We start from the raw sequence: 6,993 nt of genomic DNA on the forward strand, positions 1-6,993 counted from the left end.
TTGTGTTAATTTCTGCTGTACAGCAGTGATTCAGTTATACATATTCTTTTTAAATATTTTTTCCCTTGTTTATCCATTCCATATATAATAGCTTGCATATGCTAACCCCAGCATCCCACTCCATCCCTCCCCCACCCTCCATCCCCCTTGGAAACCACTAGTCTGTTTTCTACATCTGTGAGTCTGTTTCTCTTTCGTAGATGCATTTGTGTCATGTTTTAGATTTCATATATAAGTGATATCATATGGTGTTTGTCTTTCTCTTTCTGACTTACTGCACTTAGTATGATAATCTCTAGTTGCATCCCTGTTGCTGAAAATGGCATTATCTCATTCTTTTTGATGGCTGAGTAGTATTCCATTGTATATATGTACCACATCTTCTTTATCCATTCATCTGTCAATGGACATTTAGGTTGCTCCCACATTTTTAAAATGAGGTTTTTAGGCCCATGTTTCTCAATTTTTAAGAGTTCTTTATATCAGGGATCAGCAAACTAGAACCCATAGGCCAAATCTGGCCCACCACCAGTTTTTATAAATAAAGTTTTATTGAAACACAGCCACACTCATTTGTTTACATATTGTCTATGCTGCTTTCACACTACCCCTGCAGAGTTGGTAGTGTAGATTGAGTCAATTCTTTTCGTTCTTTTTTTTCTTTAAGAATTTACCAAGTGTAATAAATTAGAGGTGAAGTCACAACAAAAGAATTTATGGCGTCCAAAAAAATTCACAAGTAGAAGATTCCTTCTATCAACTTCTCAGAGTCCCATGAGCTCTCCCCTGACCTCTGAAAGATGGGTTTTACCAAAATCTGGTTTACACTGAACTTTTCAGGTATATATGATCTGAAAAGAAAGAAGTATCTGATAAGAACCTGCCTGGTGCTCCTTCCTTGTTGCAGCCCTTCTTTGTGTAAGTGATCAGAATCAGGTCCAAGTGACACAGAACCAAGCATGACATATCACACCAAACACCATTTCCTGTCCAACCAATTCTCATCTCTCTCCAGTAATGAAGAGGTGGACGTTCTTCTTGGACTGCAGCATCTGTGCAGCCCGCTCGACCCCGACCACAGCAGCCAACCTCTGGGCATCGTACTTGGAGTAGAGGACAGTGCAGGTCCAGGCAGCTTCCTCTCCTCTGGTGGTGGCTTGCAGCATGTTACAGACTTCACTGTAGAAGTGGGGATATGTTGGCAGTTCATAGAAAATCAGGTTCCTGATGCCTTTTATTGTGTATCTTTTGTAGAAATGGAAGCGCTCTGTGAGGAGCAGGAACTGCTTCTCTCCTTGAAGGAAGAAGTGTCTGGCCCTGGAGACACCAGACTTCTGGGCACACTCGCAGATATGAGTGAAGTTCAGTTCCTCCTTCTTGAAGTAATTTCGGAGACGCACAAAGTCCAAGTAGGAGGGGACATAGATAAGCGTGTGAGACATGACTGCATCACGATACTGAGGCAAAATCTTGTTGACGAAAAAGTTAAACCTGGCATCAATCACTGAAGCTAGGTTTTCAGCTTCCATCCTCTGGAAGACACGTGGGAGCTGCACCAGGACATGACTGATGCAGCCTGTCATTGGGACGTTCCTCACAGCCACCTGGCCTTGCCCATGGACGCAGTATTTGATGAACACAGAGTTGATCTGGGCATCCTGCAGGGCCCCAGACAGCAGCGTCTGACGATAGTACTTGGACCAATTATTGAGGCTCCACATGCGCACTCGAGAAAAGTCCACCCCATGTGAGTCCAAGGGCAGTAGGTCCATGTGGTTCATCAAATGCAAGACATGCTCCCAGTTCTGCATCAGGTAAATGTCAGCTTGATCAATGATGAGAAGCTCAATAGAAGACAGAAAGTCAAAATCTCTCTTCTTCTCTCCTTCTCCACCAATGATGGTCCTCAAGCCCAGAGGGGAGGCAATGAGGATGTCTGACGAATAGAAGGGGGCATAAAGTCGGATGCTTCTCTGCAGTATTGCCACTCCAGTCCTGAAGTGGTCATCGATGTTGCCGACAAATACAGCTTCATAATCCTCAGGCCTCTTCAGGTTGGGTGGTCTCTCCTCGGGATCTGAGCCATACTCTCCATTAAACCTCTTTTTGTTGCCTACAATTATTTTCTTCTTGCTGTCGCCCTCAAGAAGACTGATGAAGAGCTGTACCACCCGCAAAGCAGCTTCCCGGAATGGCACCACTATCAGCACCTTGGGCCTCGTTAGCCCTTGGTCCCTGAAGTCATCATCATCACCCACCCCAAGTTTCTGGCTTCGGCACCTGCTGTTGTTGGTAAGCACCTGGGCATTGGCTTTGAGGACGTGATTTATCACATGTAGGCAGTACACGTGGCGGATCTCTTCCCCATTCTTCAGGGCAGTCCTTTCTGGGTAGAACAGGTCCTGGTAAGAATTCATAATTAAGAAGAGCTCTTTCTGGAGGGGTGTGAAGGGGCTACTTGAATTTGGGGGACCAGAGAGGAACTGGCTGTTGGTCTTGATCCAGGTGGATTCCAGAGGCTTCTGGAGATGAAGTGACTTTAAGTCAATGTCCTTTGGGGGTTTAAAGGTTTCCGGTTTCCAACTGTTGAAACCTGGATGAAAAGACAAGCTGGCCCAGGCTGGGCCATTTTAGCTGGTGGGTAGTTTTGGGATTTGTGGCAACAGCCTGGATTTCTTTTTCTTTCAGTTCTTTGTTTACATGTTGTGCAAATGGATCTTGTAATGCTTTCAGAGAACAGTTGCCTTCTCTTTCCTCTTCGAGAAAGTTGGTTTCTAGGCTGAAGAGTGACTCATGTTTTGCATCTGTAAACTCCTCTGGGGATTCCTCTGATGTGCCAGGTGGCCCGTGCCCATCTTTTCCCTTAGGGTCAGCAGGTAAGGCCGCATTCTTCTGCATGTCAGTAGACGCTACTGCCGTCTCTTCCTCCACACTGATGTCACTATCGCCATCTTCAAGATTCATTTCTGTCTCATCTATAACACTGTCTTCTTCTTCCTCTTCCTCCTCCTCATCTTCCTTGGAAACATCCTTTAATGTGGCAAGTAGTCTGTTGTAACCAGAAACTTGTTCTGGTTCACTCTCTGCTTCACTTTCAGAACTTGAAGTATCTAAACTCTCTGACAGTTGACAAGTCTGTGGTTTTGCTTCCTTTCTGGAAACCCTTGGAAGGTGGAAAACAGAAGTTCAATGTTTTGAAATAAAAGATTTGGTAAAGCTGTCTTCTCTTGTAACTTAGAAAGAAGATCAGTGGACGAAAGCAGTTCAGGAGCTTGTAGTTCTAAAGAAGTCATGATCCACACCATTGTAAAGAAATCATACCCCAATAAAGATGTTAAAAAAAAAAGTCATGATCAAGTGGGGTTTATTCCAGAGACACAAGGATAGTTCAACATCAGCCCGAGAGGCTTGTCTGCTCACCCGCCGGGGTGGGCGGGGCTGGGAGCTCAATTCTTTTCATTCTTGTTTCTTTATTCTGCTCTGTGGTAGTTATTTCCACTATTTTATCTTCCAGGTCACTTATCCGTTCTTCTGCCTCAGTTATTCTGCTATTGATTCCTTCTAGAGAATTTTGTATTTCATTTATTGTGTTGTTCATCATTGTTTCTTTGCGCTTTAATTCTTCTAGGTCCTTGTTAAACGTTTCTTGTATTTTCTCCATTCTATTTCCAAGATTTTGGATCATCTTTACTATCATTACTCTGAATTCTTTTTCAGGTAGACTGCCTATTTCCTCTTCATTCGTTAGGTCTGGTGGGTTTTTACCTTGCTCCTTCATCTGCTGTGTGTTTCTCTGTCTTCTCATTTTGCTTAACTTACTGTGTTTGGTGTCTCCTTTTTGCAGGCTGCAGGTTCGTAGTTCTTGTTGTTTTTGCTGTCTTCCCCCAGTGGCTAAGCTTGGTTCAGTGGGTTGTGCGGGCTTCCTGGTGGGGGGGACTGGTGCCTGTGTTCTTGTGGATGAGGCTGGATCTTGTCTTTCTGGTGGGCAGAACCGTGTCCGGTGGTGTTTTGCGGTGTCTGGGACCTTATTATGATTTTAGGCAGCCTCTCTGCTAATGGGTGGGGTTGTGTTCCTGCCTTGCTAGTTGTAGGGTGTCCAGCACTGTAGCTGGCTGGTTGTTGAATGGAGCTGGCTCTTAGCTTTGAATTGGAGATCTCTGGGAGAGCTTTCACTGTTTGATTTTACGTGGAGCTGGGAGGTCTCTGGTGGTCCAATGTCCTGATGTCGGCTTTCCCACCTCAGAGGCACAGGCCTGACACTTGGCTGGAGCACCAAGACCCTGTCAGCCACACGGCTCAGGATTAAAGGGAGAAAGAAAGAAAGAAAGAAAGAGAGAGAGAGAGAGAGAGAGAGAGAGAGAGAGAGGGAGGCAGGGAAGGAGGGTGGGAGGGAGGAAGAGAGAGAGAGAGAGAGAGAGAGAGAGAGAGAGAGAGAGAAAGAAGGAAAGAAAGAAAGAAAGAGAGAAAGGAAGGAAGGAAGGAGAAAAGAAAGAAAAAATAAAGTTATTAAAATAAAAAAATATTAAAAATTTTTAAAAAAAGAAAAAAGAAAGAAGAGAGCAGCCGAACCAAAAGAACAACTCCACCAGTGATATCAAGCCCTAAAACTATACTAAAAAAAAACCAAAAGCAAAAAAAACCGGACAGACAGGACCCTAGGACAAATGGTAAAAGGAAAGCTATACAAACAAAATCACACAAAGGATACACATACACACTCACAAAAGGAGAAAAAGGAAAAAATATATATATAAAGGAAGAGTAACGAAATCAATAAAGATATCTACCAATGATAATAAACTCTAAATACTAAACTAAGATAAACATAAAACCAGAAACAAATTAGATGCAGAAAGGAAACTCCAAGTCTACAGTTGTTCCCAAAGTCCACTGCCTCAATTTTGGCATGATTCGTTGTCTATTCAGGTATTCCAGAGATGCAAGTTGATTGTGAAGATTTAATCCACTGCTCCTGAGGCTGCTGGGAGAAATTTCCCTTTCTCTTATTTTTTGCACGGCTCCTGGGGTTCGGCTTTGGATTTGGCCCCACGTCTGCGTGTAGGTCGCCTGAGGGTGTCTGTTCTTCGCTCAGACAGGATGGGGTTAAAGTAGCAGCTGATTAGGGGGCTCTGGCTCACTCGGGCCAGGGGGAGGGAGGGGTACAGAATGCGGGGCAAACCTGTGGTGGCAGAGGCCGGCGTGACATTGCAACAGCCTGAGGTGCGCTGTGTGTTCTCCCGGGGAAGTTGTCCCTGGATCATGGGACCCTGGCAGTGGCGGGCTGCACAGGCTCCCGGAGAGGAGGTGTGGATAGTGACCTGTGCTCACACACAGGCTTCTTGGTGGCTGCAGCAGCAGCCTTAGCGTCTCATGCCCATCTCTCATGTCCGCACTGATAGCTGCGGCTCACGCTCATCTCTGGAGCTCGTTTAGGCGGTGCTCTGAATCCCCTCTCCTTGCGCACCCCCAAACAATGGTCCTCCAACACTTCTAGGTAGGTCTCTGGACCTGCTGTGGCACTGTGGGGCCAGCTCACACTCTGATCTGGCCTTACTCCTGCATGTACTTGTCTCCAAAGTCCACAGTTGCCCCCAAAGTCCACAGCCTCGATTGTGGGAACACTCGTTTTCTCTTCAGATATTTCACAGATTCAGGTTTTACCAAGCCAATTGCAGGGGTTTAATCCGCTGCTCCTGTGGCTGCACGGAGAGATTTCCCTTTCTCTTCCTTGGTCGCATAGCCCCTGGAGTTCACCTTTGGTTTTGGCCCTTCCTCTGCCTGTCAGCCACCCTCAGGCATCTGTTCCTGCCCAGCCAAGAGGGGTGAAAGCAGAGGCTGATTAGGGCTCACTTGCTCACTCAGGCCGGGGAGAGGGAGGGATACAGCTGTCACAGTTGGGGTGTGGGGGGAGTGCCTGCAGTGGCAGAGGCCAGCAGGAAGTTGCTACAGCCTGAGGCATGCCATGCATTCTCCCAGGGAAGTTGGCCCCAGATAATGGGACCCTTGGCAGTGGTGGGCAGCACAGGCTCCCAGGAAGGTGTGGGCAGTGACCTGCACTTGCTCCCGGGACCCTCGGCAGCAGCAGCGGCAGCCGTCGCGCCCGCCTCTGGGATCCTAGGTAGCAGCTGCGGCTCGCATGGGTGATGCCCTGCCGTCTGTGAGTGCATGTAGGTAGAAGCTCCTATGGTGGGATTGCCCCTCTCCTTGAGCACCCTGCAACAATGGTCTCTTGCCTCTCAGGAAGGCCTAGGCTTTTTCCCAGACTCCCTCAGTTGTGGTGCACTAGCCCCCTTCAGGCTGTGTTCACGCAGCCAACCCCAGTCCTCTCCCTGGGGTCTGACCTCCGAAGCCTGAGCCTCAGTGCCCAGCCCCCACCTGCCCTGAACAGACAAGCATCTCAGGCTGGGGAGTGGTGGTTGGCACCAATCCTCTGTGCGGGATTCTCTCTGCTTTGCCCTCCGCAACCCTGTTGCTGCGCTGTCTTCCATGGCTCCGAAGCTTCCGCACCGCCACCCCGCATCTCCGCCAGTGAATGGGCTTCCTAGTGTGTGGAAACTTTTCCTCCTTCACGGCTCCCTCCCAGAGGGGCAAGTCCTGTCCCTACTCTTTTGTCTCTGTTTTTTTCTTTTTTCTTTTGCCCTACCCAGCCACGTGGAGATTTTCTTGCCTTTTTGTAAGTCTGAGGTCTTCTGCCAGCGTTCAGTAGGTGTTCTGTAGGAGTTGTTCCATGTGTAGATGTATTTTAGATGTATTTGTGGGGAGGAAGGTGATCTCCATGTCCTACTCCCCTGCCATCTTGAAGGTCCTCCTGGAAGTTTTATATTTTTTAATTACAGATTCAATTTCACTTCTAGTGATCAGTCTGTTCAAACTGTGTTTCTGCTTGACTCTGTCTTGGCAGGCTGTATGTTTCTAGAAATTTGTCCATTTCTTCTAGGTTGTCCAATTTGTTGGCATATAACTGTTCACAGTATTCTCTTATGATTTTTTTTT

At 47.0% G+C, this 6,993-nt stretch overlaps 1 pseudogene across 1 annotated transcript; it reads right to left on the reverse strand.

Annotated features, from left to right (window-relative positions):
- Nucleotides 1-785: 785 nt before the first annotated feature.
- Nucleotides 786-3,094, reverse strand: LOC309977914 (U3 small nucleolar RNA-associated protein 25 homolog; annotated as a pseudogene). Its single transcript has one exon. The product of its transcript is annotated as a U3 small nucleolar RNA-associated protein 25 homolog (transcript).
- Between the last annotated feature and the right edge of the window lie 3,899 nt (nucleotides 3,095-6,993).

Source organism: Leucopleurus acutus (genome assembly GCF_964270905.1).
Source record: "Leucopleurus acutus genome assembly, chromosome: X".
NCBI classification, from domain to species: domain Eukaryota; kingdom Metazoa; phylum Chordata; class Mammalia; order Artiodactyla; family Delphinidae; genus Leucopleurus; species Leucopleurus acutus.